Source organism: Anser brachyrhynchus (genome assembly GCF_964034855.1).
Source record: "Anser brachyrhynchus genome assembly, chromosome: 1".
Lineage (NCBI taxonomy): Eukaryota > Metazoa > Chordata > Aves > Anseriformes > Anatidae > Anser > Anser brachyrhynchus.
This window is the reverse complement of record NC_137694.1, coordinates 133,101,783-133,117,008: the sequence shown is the minus strand read 5'-3', so window position 1 is coordinate 133,117,008 and position 15,226 is coordinate 133,101,783. Positions and strand designations below refer to the sequence as shown.

The window sequence follows — 15,226 nt, the reverse complement described above, 5'->3', positions numbered from 1 at the left end:
CATTGACTTGTCATCATGGAGAGAAAGCAAAACCCCTCTACACATCTACTATAGCTAGTAGGTGCCGTTTGTAAGCTCACTCAATAACGCACTAGAGAAGAACTGAAATTTTAGATGGGGGGAAAAAGGGAAAGTCTTGACATAAAACTTGGAAAACCCATTAGTATTGGGACACAAGTGACCTGAAGTGCACTATTCTGTGATGGCTTCAATACGTTAGAGATGTAGTCAATGGAAGAATGAAAACAATTTTTAATGTGAACGGGCATAGTCATCCACTATAGATGTAAAAATCTGTAGGAGATTTTCATTGCTGGCCCCAAAAGTAAATCCTGGAGCAGTACTACAAATTGCTGTAGTAATGCCTGATCAGAGAGATTCTTCTGGACCACAGAGTACTACACAGGGGAGATCCACCTGCATGATTGTTTAAAAAAAAAAAAAAAAAAAAGGATCTAAGGATCAAAAAATGACATACTCTGGCCAAGCAAGCTTCTGGTCTATGTGGCTAATCCCCTTCATTGCAGCACTGAATATGGGTTTCATGTATCACTGTTACATGTTGGATAGGAGATCATCTTGAAGTGACCTTAATGGGACTTAGCATTGAGATCTTTTGCTGTTGCTTTCTTTCTCAAGGGCCTTAGGTGTTGCTGTGTCTTTGCAAAACAGCCATGAGTGTCTTCCTGACCTGAAACAGTTTTGCTCCTTAGGACAAGCTCATCTCGGAAATGGAAAAAGTGAGTACGAGAGGGAAGGTGTGGGTGGCCAAGCTGAAGCTGTGCACAGCCCCGGCTTGGCCACGTGGCATCTGCTAGGGCTTTCATCATGTGGCGAGGGAGTTGAAGTGCTGCCAGCCAAAGTCCTTTGGAGAGAACAACGGCCTTGTGAGTGAGCGGCAACGTCGCGGGGGATTTTTGCCTTTTCTTTGCTGAACCTTTACCTCCATTGAACTCCTCCTGTAGCTCAGGATCTGGCCCAGCCATGGAGAGGCAAAGTGTTGGCAATGAGCTGGTCTTGAAAATGCGAGGGAGCCAACAATGCTGGCTTTGATTTGCACATTACGTTAATTCATTCCTAATCCCTTCTGAAGGTCTGAGAGCACATACAGGCTGCATTAACGGTGTGCCACCAAAACGTACCTGGGAATACATGCCTTTCCCTGGTCTGCTTGTAGCAGCAGCAGCATGGAGGGAATGAGACGGCGATGAACTGAAGGTGAGGGAGGTCAGCGTCAGGGCAGGGATCGGGTGAGGTCAACTGATGCCCGTGCTTTGTGTTCAAAATGGTAATGCTCTCTGTGATGGTTCTGCTTTGCTCTACTGCAGATATGTGTTATGTTTATGTGCACAGAAGCAGGTGTTGTAGCTTCTGGATCTTTCTTGATGGCTTACCGGAGGTGCATAAGATATGATGAACTTTAGGGTTCATCCTGAGGTTTATTAATGCTCCCTTATGGATCTGTCTAAGGTTTCTGTTCGAGCTGTCTCTGTTCATGATGTGAGGAAACTTCTTAGCTTTGTTCCTAGCAAATGCAGGGCTTCATTGTCTATCTGAAACTGACTGTAGGCATTCAAGAATGCTAACTCTTGAAGTGCAGGTTATATTTAGAGTATTTAGAATTTCTTCAAGAAAGAAACAGTAAGCCTTGGCTTACAAAGTCTTTCCATGGTGGTTTTGTTTGTTTGTTTTTGATAGCCCTCTTACTATTTCCATTGTCCCAACTTCTCTTGTACAGACAGTCTTATTATTTCTCATTTCCTTGCTCGGCGAGTTCCAGCTTTATTACTTGTGCAGCTTCAGGCTGGCACTCTTCCACTGCCATTAAGAAAGTTATTTGTAGACTTGCAAGCGTAAAATCTTTCTGCTTTGAGGACAGCCTTGTATTTAGTTTACTCTTATTTTCTGTAAGTCAAATCCATTATGAAATGGATATGTAATATCTGTAATTACAATGTCTTCTGTACTATTTTTGCATGTTTCTCTATTTTTCTGCTTGGTTTTCTTAAGGTTTCTCATCTGTTAGTTAATCTTAGACGTTTCAGCCTCCAATTCTTCAGCTGAAGAACAGTGGTGCTCACTTTTGTGCCAGAAGTACGGTATGTAAAACTAGCATAGCTGTAGTCAAGGAGCTGTACTGAGGAACTCAGGCCAGCCCTATGTGGCCAATGTCAGGGTACCTCTGATGGGAGTAATTCTGGTTTTTGGAGGACATTGTATGGCTTACTCCTTAAGAAACGCCAGTAATTGCTCTTTCTCCCTGTTTTCCATAGTCTTTGTGTGACGAATCACAAGAAGTGTATGTCACTGAACATGCAGGAACTGTCTGAATTTATGGTTGCAAAATCCCCTGGCAGTAGAGTTATCAGCCTAGATTTGTCTGCAAATTGCAATTGTGACTAAAATTAACTTATGTGACTATAACGAAACAGATAGAAATCTAGTTTAAGATCTGGTGTTCAGCTTATTACTTCCATCTACAAACAGTGATTTGTGTAAGAGGAGTTACTTTCCCATGAGGAAACAGAAGTGGTATCGCAAGATTGAGCATGATCCATATATGTTCCAGAAAGGGGAAATGACTGTGCTCACAGTTTTTCTCCTGGGAGTTTTTTTTTTTTAAAGTATATGTAAGGAGGCAAGGTCTTATTTTATATTATTTATTTTAATCTGGATCTTAAACTTTTACGAGAAAAGCCAGAATATAATGAGATCTATAATAATATTCCCAGAACTCTGAATTGAAGATACTTTTTATTATTTTCCTTTTTTTATTTTGTATGCCCCCGAAGTATTCATTTGTTTCATTAGTAAATTAGCTCAACTACAGATTTGTAGGAAAAATAACTGAATAAAAAAAAGGCTTTCTCTCTAAGAAGTAGAAAGCAGACCACATTTCAGATTTACTTGTCTGTGCAAGGCTTGCCAGATGTCATGCAGATCTTATAAAAAAAAAAAATGCAGAGAATCAGATGTGTACTGATGTACCTGAGGAACCAAATAATTGCTTCATTTTATTATGGCTGTTTATTTAATCGATATTTTTGTCTCAGTGATTTTCTTGATATTCATTTGATTGATGCTCGCTAGATATAAATGATAGCCGGCAGGTATTTTTCCCAAAAGAACTGACCAACTGAAGAGCTGTTTTGGCAAGAAAAAAAAATCAAATAATTGAATACAGCCAATGCCAATTGGCTTCATCAAAGACTGTTAATTGAAATGCCAAATTTAGTTCTCTGCCATTGTTGTGAGCTATTTTTTTTTGTACTGCACATTTCACCCTAATTGTTGCACTTCCCAGTCAGAGACATTCATAGTCCCTATAAATATATACTGTTTTCCTGAGTGTTTATTTTTCTCAGTTTACTAGTTCATGGTGCAGTTAGGTAAGCATAATGGGATTCATCAAATATTCAGAGTTTTTTTCTGGGCACCTTCTTGTAAGCTGTCCGTACAGAGGCATATTCTTTGTTCATGCACACAGAATCCTAAATACAGGTTGGAAGAAAACTGTCAAATGCCTGGTATGACTCAGACTGTATTAAATCTGTTAAAAAAAAAATAAAAATAAATAAATTCTTCTTCTTATCTCCTTTCACAGTCTCTAGGTATGAAGGTTTGTTTTTATTTTAAGCCTTTTTTTTTTCCTTCTACTGTAAGCAGATGTGTTAGAAAATATAATTCTGTCTCTGAGTTTACCCTTTTTGATCCACAGGTCTTCTTTAGGAGCAGGTTGTGCAGCAGTGACTTGTCTACAGGAATGCATTTTAATATACTGTTAATGACTACTTTCTATATAGAAATTTAGGAATAGAAATTTATTACTTCCTTCCTTTGATAATTACAGAGATGGATCTTTATAATGCAGTTTCCTGTGACACAAATATAATACCTTCAGTTTCCTCTGGAAGTTGTTACCTTTCAGATAACTGTTCTAATTATGCATCACATTTATGTAAAATCATTTTGTTTCACGTTATACGCATCCTCTTTGGGATGACGCTCATTTGTTGTTCATATCTAGACTGCTTATATATCAGTGCAGCAGTATTGCCATTAAGTAGAATTCAAACTCAGGATTTTCGGTGAGTTGTGTCCATAAAGCATGTGAGGTTTTCTTTTTCCTTTCTCTTATTTAGTGTAAAGAGCTTCATTTTTTTTTTTTTTTGCTGTATTTTGGTATCTTGCACAAAGGATTGTTACAAAATATAGAAAGGAAAATGGTTTTCATAGGGGAGTGCTTTTAAAGCCTATAAAGTCCTATTACAAAGCCTGGGAACTGTGTGAACATTTCAAGAAAAGTAAACGTGATGAAAAGACTATGAGCAAATCTTGAGGGATTTCAAGGAAACAGAGCGGGGCCATGGAAAATAAGGGTATAAAAGCATTTACAAAATAAGCAAAAATCAGATGGTGATATTTAGAGAAAAATACTTAATTAGAAGTCCTTTTTCTTAGATAAAGTGGAAGACATCAAATGATAACTTCTTAAAGCTTTAAATATCTATACTGTATTACCTGCTACTAGACCATTTATCTGAGGCAGGGCCTTGAGAGATACAAAGATTTACTGGCTGCTGAAAATGCTGTTACAAATCCCAATGGATGGGAGGGCAGTCACCTGTAGGACAAGAGCGGAATAGAAAGCTGCTGGTGTTTTGGAAAGCAAGGGTTATTTGGAAATTGTATCTTTCAGTCGGCTTCTTATCCATTTGCACGGAGTCGTCATCTTAAGTATCTATCCACTCCTTTCCCAGTCTGCAGGTAAGCATAGCTAATGTAGTTAACTGCAGTGCTTCCCAGGTAGTGATTTAATTTGCTTTTCCTGTTCCTTGGCTTTTATATATATATATTAAATGCTGCCTGCCAGGCTGTGCCAGATCATAGATCCGCTTCTATCACCCATCCCAGCCTCCTGCGCTGTAGATTGTGCTCTTCTGCTTCCTCTCGTCATGGCTTGTGCCATCTGCATCTACCGTATTGTGGGCTTACATGGACAGAGGAGGGAGAAGGCAGGCTTCCATAAGACAATGAGAAATGAGAATGTTCTTTATGCTTAGTAGAAAGAAAACAACTTGGGGGAGGGAGATGTAACAAGGTGATTGTTTTGTATGTTTTGAAAGAGTAATTTGGTTTATGTCTTCAGCCACAGCAAAAAACTGTAGTAGCAGAAGAATCATCCGAGTTTGCTGCAGCTCTGTCTCTTGCATACCACGTTATTCCTCAGTGTTAGTGAGGAATGAAACCATTAAATATTTTCAGTGAAGTATTTATATATAAATACTTGGCCATATGTGCTGACAGTCTTTGGTGTAAAACATTCCAAAACAAAAGGTTTGGGAGCAGCCAAGCCTTAAATAAACAGTCAGGGGACAGTGAAAGATGGGAGGCATGGTAATACAAAAATGGAACAAAGAGTATGTTCTCACAGTATCAGGCTAAACTTATTTGCAGTTTTGTTTGGTGAACTCCTTGTACCATAGTTGATACTGATCAGTGAAAGGTGGCAAGACAGAATAGGAATGGAAAAATGTGATGAGGTGAGAGTGCCTGTATTCTGTTGCACTGCTGCAGAGATTCATATGGGGAGGCTGAAACTAGCAAGAGTAGAGTAGAAGTATATTGGCATTGTGTTTAAGACGGTAGCCTAACATCCTCAGGTGATTAGAATGTATTTTTACATCTGATATGAAATATTTTAATCCTAGGTGTGCGTGTACACATTATAAATTATGGAGTGAGATGTTGGATGATCTAAATTAATGCTAAGTACCAGTTTCCTTTTGTGATGCTGAGGCTCTCAGCCATTTGGGCTTGCTCTTGCTTTCTGTCAAAAGAAAAATAAAGATACTTGGCTGTCTTCTTGTATAGTAGTGAGTAAAATGCTATAAAGTGAAAAATCTTGGAGGGGAAGGATGTGTGTTTTAACAGGAGTGTTGTGAACATATAATAAGATACTGTCGAAAGCCTTGGAAGCTTTATATGTGCCAAAGCACTATAGTTGTTAGAGGAAGAAGCAGGGAGACTTCTCTAATGTGTGCATTTTCAGTAAAAAGACCCACATTTAAAAGTGAAGAATAATCCTTTCTCTTTCCTTAGTGTTCTTGGTCCGTCATAATTCTTGGGACCTCCAAAAGAAAGCATGTTCATGTGATAGGAACATGATTAGATAATGCGTTTACATCATTCTCCTGCAAATTTTGAACAGCTATGTATTGTTTTATATAAAGACGTGAGTTTTTTGTATATAAAAAAGTTTTCAAAAGTGTATATATATGTGTGTATTTATATACATCTATTAAGTATTATGTATATATTAAAACTGTCAATAAAGACAGTAATGAACGATTAAAGCAGTGTTTAAAATATAATCAGTGGTGCTTATTTCCACTAGAAATTAGTCCCCCTCATCAGACCTTGAATCCTTCTAGAACTGGAGTTCCCTGGAGCTTTTGTATGCCATTTCAGGGTGAAGAGGTTTGAGATTTTCTTTGAATTCTGCTTTGCTTTGCGTGCGGCCTTGGAGTGTTATGGATTGCATGGCCACGAGTTCTCCCACCCCTCCACCTTTTTTTGTTTTGTTTTGAATTGTGGGACCACTGCAATATGCAATTCACCATCCACCAAAGCAACCATATGTCTGAAGAATATTATTAATATATTAATTGCAGTGTGTCTCACTGGCTTCAAGTTATTTCCCCAACCCCAAGTTAGTAGTATAGAATACAGAATCTTTCCATAACTTATAGTAAAGACTTAAGTTTCAGCTCCTCGTTGTGATCTCATCTTGGTAGAGGAAAAAGCTTGCTTTCTCTAGAAATGAAGGGTCTTGCAAATTCTTTGCTCTTTCTTACCATATAGCTGTTTGCAAGAGTAGTTAAGACTAGAAGCCACATGGGAAAGCTTCTTAGGTGATCCGGAAGAGTGGAGAAATGCCAAAGTGAGACCTTTACCAAGAGTGAGGGATTTAATCACTGATTTCAGTGGTGTTTGTTTTGTTTTGTTTTGTTTAAGGAGCTTGGGAACAGTAGCATTGGTACCAGTGGCAAAATGTTCTTTGAGCTCTGAATGCCATTACGAAACTTTGACGCTAGCATCATAAGCTTTTGGGGCCACGAGTAAAACAACTTGCTGGAAGTCTGGTGCAGCTGGTACCACATCCTTTTTGTTCTCTAATCCTCTTTCGCTACAAAAGCACTGCATTGTCTCCAGACAGTGATGTAATTGGATGTTGTTGCCTTGCTTGACTCTGTCGTGGAGATTATTTCCCTCAAGTCTTTGCAGTCTTCAGTATTTTCTGGCCAGTCTGTTTGCAAGCTGTGCTGGGTCTTTGTGAAATAATTGGTCTTAGAAATGCACATATGAGTAGAGGAAACACCAAAGAATAAAGCAACTTTCTGACCTGCCAGGGGTTGTTCTATACCCTTGGCCAGCACAGGTATCAGAAACTCCGTCCAGATTATCTGTATTTGACTGCTCTTAGTCAAAACTAGTCTCACAAATAAGGACATTGGTGAAGATAATCATGATACAATTCACTTTTAACTTAATAAATGCAGATTTGTGGCTAGATGACACAGCCTGCCACATCTTGTAGCTGCGTTAGCTATGTGATCCACTGTTTCCTGAATGCAGACCTTTTGGCATTATTTATTTATTTATTTATTTATTTACTGGCAAACTTCATCCTTAGGCTTCAGTGTTGACATTTTTGCTTTTCTGAGTAAGATGAAGAATCAATAGAGAGTGTAGTCATTCAGGTATGACCAGCCTTGCTTTGCGTGTAGTAAACAATCTTCACACTCTGGGAGCCACTAAATGCGTCGCTTGCCAAGAAGCTCAGGAACTGGTGCTCTTGCAAAGGGCTGTGAGCTGTGTTGAAGGGTTTCCTGTAGCTGGTGGGCTGGGATGTCATTGAGTTCCCAGGGAAATATGATGCTGCATCACTTGCAGCAGTTCTTCCTAGCACACTACTGCAACAGAATTAAACCTGAACAAAATAATGGAGTCAGATGTACAACAAGAGAAAAATCACTTTCAACAAATGACAGATTTTCTGGAAATGTGAGTGCACAGGTTGTGATGACAATCCTGTTGTCTACTTTACAATCTAGTCACCATTTATTTATTTATTTATTTTCCTAGAACTTTGAAATTGTTGCTCCTCTTCATACTTTTGTTAACTTTAGTATATAATTTTTGAAGGCATTGATCAACTTCAGCAAGCAATAGAGTGATTGGAAGAGGTTTGTTGAGATGCCTGGATTATTAATATGAAAGAGTAACCTTAGGAGTTATGAATAGTTGAAAGAATTTCTGTTCCAAGAGAGACTGTGTTTTTCCTTACATGTAAAAAGTGTTTTCCAGGAAACATTTTGTGAGATTATTCAGATAATTATTTTTCAGATAAGGACTTGTTTTTGTTATAACTTATGGTTGTGTGTTTTTTTTTTAATGTGTACTAACTTAAGCAATTCAGGCTTTACCTATGAATATGTATTTTTTTATACTTTTGAAAACTCGTTTGAAAAGTGCGAGCAAAAATAAACCCAAACCAACAAATCCAGAGAGAACAGCTCTGATACTCTGATCAGCTTTTAATAAAGGATATGTTCAACTGTCTTCACAGAAGCATTACTGTAACTTCATTTGACAGACTGGAAATACCAAATGATGTATGATGCTGATTAAAGGAAGTTAGTACTGTGGTAAATTTCTACCAATGCATAGGGAAATCAGACCAGTGAGAATTGCGACCACTCAATTCAGAGAATTCAGACCACTTCAGAATTGAGACTCTTTTTTTCTTTTAAACAGTCTTATTTTAAAGGAAAGCACGAGAGGAAGAAAATGAGGGAAAAAGAAGAAAAAGCCTGAGGACCGTGGAGTCCATAGAAACCAAATATTTATTTATTCATTTATTTATTTCTCCTGAAAAGCATCATTCAGATGGTGAGGGTAATAGTACATAAATAATAATAAAGCCTTTGTACCTGGCAGACATTTGATGAACAGCCTACTACTTTTTTGTTAAACTCTTGCAGATCTTCTGCTGGAATTTGAATGTGCATTTGTAGCATTTGGCAAGAACAGATGACCATACCCCTTTTGCTTCTGATTTCAAACAATGAATGTTGACATTCAGAAAGTTTTACTGTATTATGTCAGTGCTGTGTCATGCTTTCCATACAGACTACCACTCTCTTTAAATTAATTGCAAAAATACTGACATTGTGTATTTGAAACAAAACAAAAAGAAAAAAAAAGCATGAAACAAACCCAAAACAACCCATGCAGAAACCTGAACAAACATATTCATATGTGCAAATGGTGAGACATTAACTAGATGTATTTTCTTCTCATGTTAGTGGTCTTTATGTTCATACATGGAGATGTGCTTAAAGAATGTCATTAACCTGCATGCAGTGATCAAATCTGAGCTTGTACTTCTGTGCACAGCAGAAAGTCTTGGTGTAGACAAGCAGAAAGTCTTGGTGTAGACAAGGCTGAAGATATCTGTTGCCTAGGGATGAGTTTTTAAGTCTTTTGTTTTAGAAGGTAGGCATGTTTTACGTAGAGTGTTAGTCCCATATTCTCTTTTACTTTACAAACTCAAGTGTGATCTTTGGGTCTCTGTACATCTGTATTTTTCTACTGTACAGTATATTTTGAAGTCAAGATGTTGAACACAATCATTGGGAAAATGCGCATGCTACCGGAGTGTGCAAAGCTTCAACTTGTGTTACAGGTGCAGTAGGCAGAATCTTTCCATGTGGGGCATATATAGTGATTCCTATAGCATAAAATGAGTGAGGTATAAACGTGGAGGCCTACTTGCTTTTCAGCGTGATGTCTGCTAGGGGGCAGCCCCAACCCCAGATTTGGATGGCTTCTAATGCAGTGAGTTTTCACGGCAGGAGACGCTGTAACTTAGGAAATTTTAGATTACAAACAAACTGTAGTTTAAAAAGTTGCACCCCTAAATTGGATTACAGAGATACAATATAATTCCTAAAAATCAGTTGTTTTATCTGAAAAACTCATTTCTAGAGTTTATTCTGTGGCCACCCTACTGCCGATATCTACTGTTCTACATGCAGCCTGGCTTTGTAGTTTGGGAAGGAAAATACTTAATATTTGGGGACAGGGTTGTGTGTATGCTGAAGGCTGGCCTTTTTCTCATCAGCAGAAGTATGCCCAATGGGCTTAAGCCCTAAGAATGCGCCCAGTCATTACCTGAAGTTTGGTTCAGCAATGAGAAAGATGGATTAATACTGACATCTTCTTTCCATGGTTGTGTCAGCATTAAGCTATCTCTTGTATCCTAATGTTGTAAGAGGGAACCTTTTTCTTTTTTTAAACAACTTTTTGTTGTTTACAAACATCTTAAATCTTTGTTCATTTGCAGTTGAATACTTTGCATGAAGTGATTACAATTGTTCAAAAAAGTTTTAAGAAACCTTCCTGTTTTCCTCATCTGTTCTGGGCATTATTACAGGATATTGAATGCTGTTCTATTACCTTAGAAAATGTGTTTTGCGGAGGTGTTGATCAATCCCATTGCTGCTTTCTGGTGGTCCTCCAGCTGTTCACTGTCTTGAAAATCCTTCATTTTTGCCCTTATTTATTTTGAAAACTAGAAATAAAGGCCACTTAAATTCCATTAGCAGTGCTCTGTTTAGCTCTCCATCTCCCTCAGGCAAAGCAGACATATCAAGAGGATGTCTGCAAGAAAAAATAATTTTATACCATTTAACTCTTATCTTCCTCTTCTGTACCATGCAGTTCTTTTCTGACATGTTCGTGCTGCATTGCCTGGCAGTGCTGAGCTCCAACCTTACAGTAGCCACATCCTCTTCATGCCTGCAGGACATGGATTCTGAGTCTGAAATTCAAGGAGAAACGTGTCTTTAAATTGGATGAGATTAAAAATACACATAATAACTGCATAGTTTAAGACTATTTTTTCCCCCAAAGAGAACGTTTTTGGGTACAAGCAGTTAAAAGTTCAGAGAAGATCCAACATAGAAAACCACAGCATGAAGAGCAATTAAATAAATATACCTAAGAGTTTCAACATATGATCAGGATATCCAGTCTTTTTTTTTCTCAAAAAGAAAGCTTCTTGGAAATTACTAATGGGTCACGTGGAGATAATCAAGAAATTTCCACAGTTTGAGTTTTGCCTTAGTTGGGCAGGGGATGGGGAATGCTTTTTTTACTCACCTCTGAGGTTTGGTCGCTTGAGCACTCAGTGCAAACTGAGATGGTGGAGGACACACTTTTTTTGCTGTTACTTTTATTATACACACTTTTTTTTACTGTTATAAGCGAGAGAACGAGATGCCTTTTCCTCATGCCTGGCACAACTCATCATGCTGCTCCTCTGCTGAGCCTCTGCCACCTCTGCTAGAGTCCCATGTAGGAAAGCCCCTTTTGGCTTTTGAAAGTAGTTGGCCTGTTTGGAGAAGAGAAGCAGATGAGACCTGACAGACAGTGCTGGTTACCCTGCGAGGTATTGGCTGTTCTCATCTTTCCTCTGCTTCAGGTATGAAAGATGATGTGCATCTTACCTGGCCAGCCTTCTTCAGTAAACACCTTTTTATTAAAAGTATATAGTGTACTGTGTGTCATGCTAGACATATTTGTAATTCAGAAAACAAGATATTTATATAAACATTGCTGACCTGTTCTTTAAGAACGGTGCGGACTACTTTCATCATGAAGTGTTTCTGTATCTTGTTTAATTTTCTTCTAGCATAAGAATGCTTGCGAAAAGGAGCATGTAATATCTTTAATTCACTTAAGAAGAAGAACCAAACCTATGAGTGCTGAAGGAAAAGGGAAATGTAAAACAAAAACATTTTAAGAAGAATTGAGGGATTTAATATGTTTCTCTAAAAATAGGTTAGATAAAGCATGTCATTCTGCTCTACTTCAGCCACATCAGTTTATTTCGTAGATTTGTTTTTTTCATCTTGGTTTCTTCAGGCAGAGAGATTTAGGAAACATAAAAATATTGCATCTCTGGAGGTGTGCTACCATGAGCCTTACAGAGCCTGGCAAACTCAGTTACTGCAGTATCTGTATTGTCCAAAGGAAAAAATTTGGGTGTTCAAATTAAACCAGTCTGTTACTTATGTGTAGTGCTGTTCTTGACTATTTTAAGAACTTAAAGGTGGAGAGAAATAGTGGTGGAAGACAGTGGCCGTAACCTTCTTAAACCTGCTGAAGGAAGTTTAGGGCATCCCCGCCAACTTCAGCCATCCTCTTGGGATGTTTGTACTGTTGGGGAAAAAAGGCAGAATAAAGCTGAAGTAGCTACAAAACTTTGTATTTGCTTCCATGAAGTGCACCTAGTGTTTTTGTTGTTGTTGTTTTTGTTTTGTTTTGTGAACAAGCAAAAAACCCTCAGGTTGTACTATTTTAATGAGAGGTGATTTGGCAAAGTTACCTCTGAAATTAGGCTGTGCAAATTAGTGTTGGTAAGGCTCTTTAATCTTCCCTCCAGTTCTTTCTCTCTTTTTGAAGCCATCTCTTATAAGAATAAAAAGAAGCTTTTCAGTCTGTGCTAGATTCATCAAATAGACTGGCTAAACATGGTATAATGCTGCCTGGCACCTGCTGAGTGGGAAGTAATTATATTTTAATATATCACTGGAGAAAATACCTAGGTGTTATGGCATCTGTTCAGTAGACAAAAGACACCACGAAGATATTTCATAAAAATATCAAGGGGATAACCAAAAGGTAATTTTTATTTATTATAAAAAGCAATCACCTGGCACATGAGGCAATTTGGCATTCAAATCAGTAATTTTAAGGGAAGCATATCCACAGGAAATAGTGGGATTTTTTTAAATCTTTTAAGGCAGATAGAAACTTCTTAAAGATGACAGCATGAACCAAAGTAACTGTCCATAATGGATAAGAGATTTCTTCCTTTTCATTTTGTGTTTTCATTTTGCAGAAACTGAGTCTTTCTAACAGTAAGTGTGCTGTAGTATAAATACAATGGTACTCATTTTATTAGTAGTTACTTTTCCGTGCTTTTTTCCTCTATTCTTTCCTAGGATGTTAGAATAATTTTAGAGGTTAGATGAGTGATTAAATGATCACAAACTGTAGTTCTCTCTCTTTTTCATTTATTTTCTTTTTAGACTTAGTAAGGTTCCATATGGGAGTGACATAAACCTCATTGTTGTCCATTTAGATGAGACTTAATTCTTTTAGGACCATCAGTAGGTTTTTTAAATTAAACTCTTCTGCAGAAGAGTTTGCTTTTCAGGTGAAGGGTAATTGCAAAACCACTTTCCAAATATCAGATGGGTTCAAGAAGCTAAGTAATTTTCTTTAATTTCTAAAGTGAACCACGTCCATGACACCTAGGTATGTGAGTATGAAGATATTTATACCACTGATTTGTTGAAAATTGGTCTGGTATCGTAAGATGTTAATGGTGTATTTTTTTTTTTGGGGGGGGGGGTGGAGGCGGGAGAGGGGAATTCTTTACACCCCCGTTTTCTGCATGTTTTTGTATTCCATTGGAAATTTTGGATTACTTTCTTGAGGTGTACATATGTACATAAAGATGTACACAAATAATAAGAAATGTTAATGTATAGTTGAAAATGTGACACTGATAAATTTTGGATTTTGTTACCTCCGTTCAGAAAGTCCATTAAAAAAATTACTCTCAGCCTTCTGCTTATTCAGTCTAGGTGACCTAGATGAGTTCTGTTTTCTTTACAACACTTCAGTAGCCAAGTGGACAAAATACTTAGTATTCTGCTGCTTCTCTTCCCAGAGACTTACTCTAGTGAGAAACTAGACTAGGAAATGAAGCACTGGGATTGAGAGACAGCTAGAAGTCTAGCTATCTAGTCATGGGTTAAATCAAATCCTGCACTAATGATCATTTTTAATACCTGAAATGACATGATTTTAAAAATCTACTGAAGAATTGTCCCTGAAGAAGTAAAAATGCTATAATATTGTTGATCTTTAAATTGTGGAAAGCATTCAGGGGGAGATTGCAACAGTATCCTTACTGCTGCTCCACTGTAAACCTGCAACAGAAAGGCTAACTAATTTTTCTGTGATTTTTAAAAAAAAATTCTGTAGCTACTTCTTTTTTCTGGGAATGATGGAAGTATCTAGTCCATGTAGAAATTATCTTTGCACTCTTGAAGATGACTTCAAAATTCTCTTTCCTAACGGTAAGAAAAATCTGCATTTGTTTACTTCCATGTGCATGTATTATTTCATTTCCAGTTGTTGTAAAATTGTATGCTGTATGATTAATACGGTAGCTATAAAAATAGGAAGAAAACAAGCTTGTTAGAAATTGTGTAATTTCTAGAGGCTAAAATGAGTGACCTTTGTTTCCCCTCTAGAATTCTGAAAAGGTCTGCAGTGACAAAATTAATAATAGTCCTTCAATGTCAACTAAGGTGCAATATAATCTGAAATAAGATGATGCATGCGGTCAAATTTTAACTGCCCCTGTTCCTCCTTTGGTCAAGAAGTCAGTTTTTTAGTGCACATATTTATTCTGTGAAGTTAATGCTATCAGACTTGCAAAGCTTGACATCCTGTTGGTGATACAGCCTGCTTCCCTGAAGAAGTGAGGTGCTTGAAGCCAAAACCTGCCATACACTACGGAGAATAAATATGTAACTTACTCTGCTTTTGGAATGATGAGGAACTCAGTGTTAATTCAATCTCATTGTCATTTTTATTGAGCTTCATTTGCTGGATTTGCCGCTGCTTGAATATGAAAAGTAGTTTTGCATTCACTTTGAATGTTTATTTTATTTATCCTTCTCAGTTTTACGTGACCCCTGTTGTGGCAGGATCTCTTTAGATGCTATAAAACACAGGGATTATAATGGATTATTACTTGGTGCACAGTATTTTTGATGTATGCCAAAGTCCTGCAGTGCTCAGTTACAATAATATCAGGTATTTTCTCAAAATGTTAGATGACTACTATTGTGGTGGTGGAGTGTTTGCCTTTTTAATATACTCTTATATTTACTCTTCTAAACCATTCTGTCTCTTTCTCATCATGTGCATGTGCTCTTCCAAATTAACTCAAGGGTACTTATGAGAACTTCATTATGAGATGCATAAACTCTGAAGCATAGCCTGCACTAGCAGAATTGTCAGTGGCTAATACGCCTGCAACTGGCGTGTCCAGGATGGATTTAGCAGCACTTCT

The 15,226-nt window shown here is 37.6% G+C and overlaps 1 protein-coding gene across 2 annotated transcripts in view; it reads left to right on the top strand.

Moving 5' to 3' along the window:
- Positions 1 to 15,226, top strand: part of FRMPD4 (FERM and PDZ domain containing 4) — a 314,212-nt gene that overhangs the window by 47,184 nt on the left and 251,802 nt on the right. The window contains exon 1 of one of the 2 annotated variants that reach the window (XM_080554744.1): positions 13,490 to 14,222. The exons of the other annotated variant lie outside the window; for it this stretch is intronic. The gene's annotated coding sequence lies outside the window, so the exon portion shown is untranslated. Of the gene's footprint in view, positions 1 to 13,489; positions 14,223 to 15,226 lie in introns of those variants that run through there. 2 annotated transcript variants of the gene reach the window in all.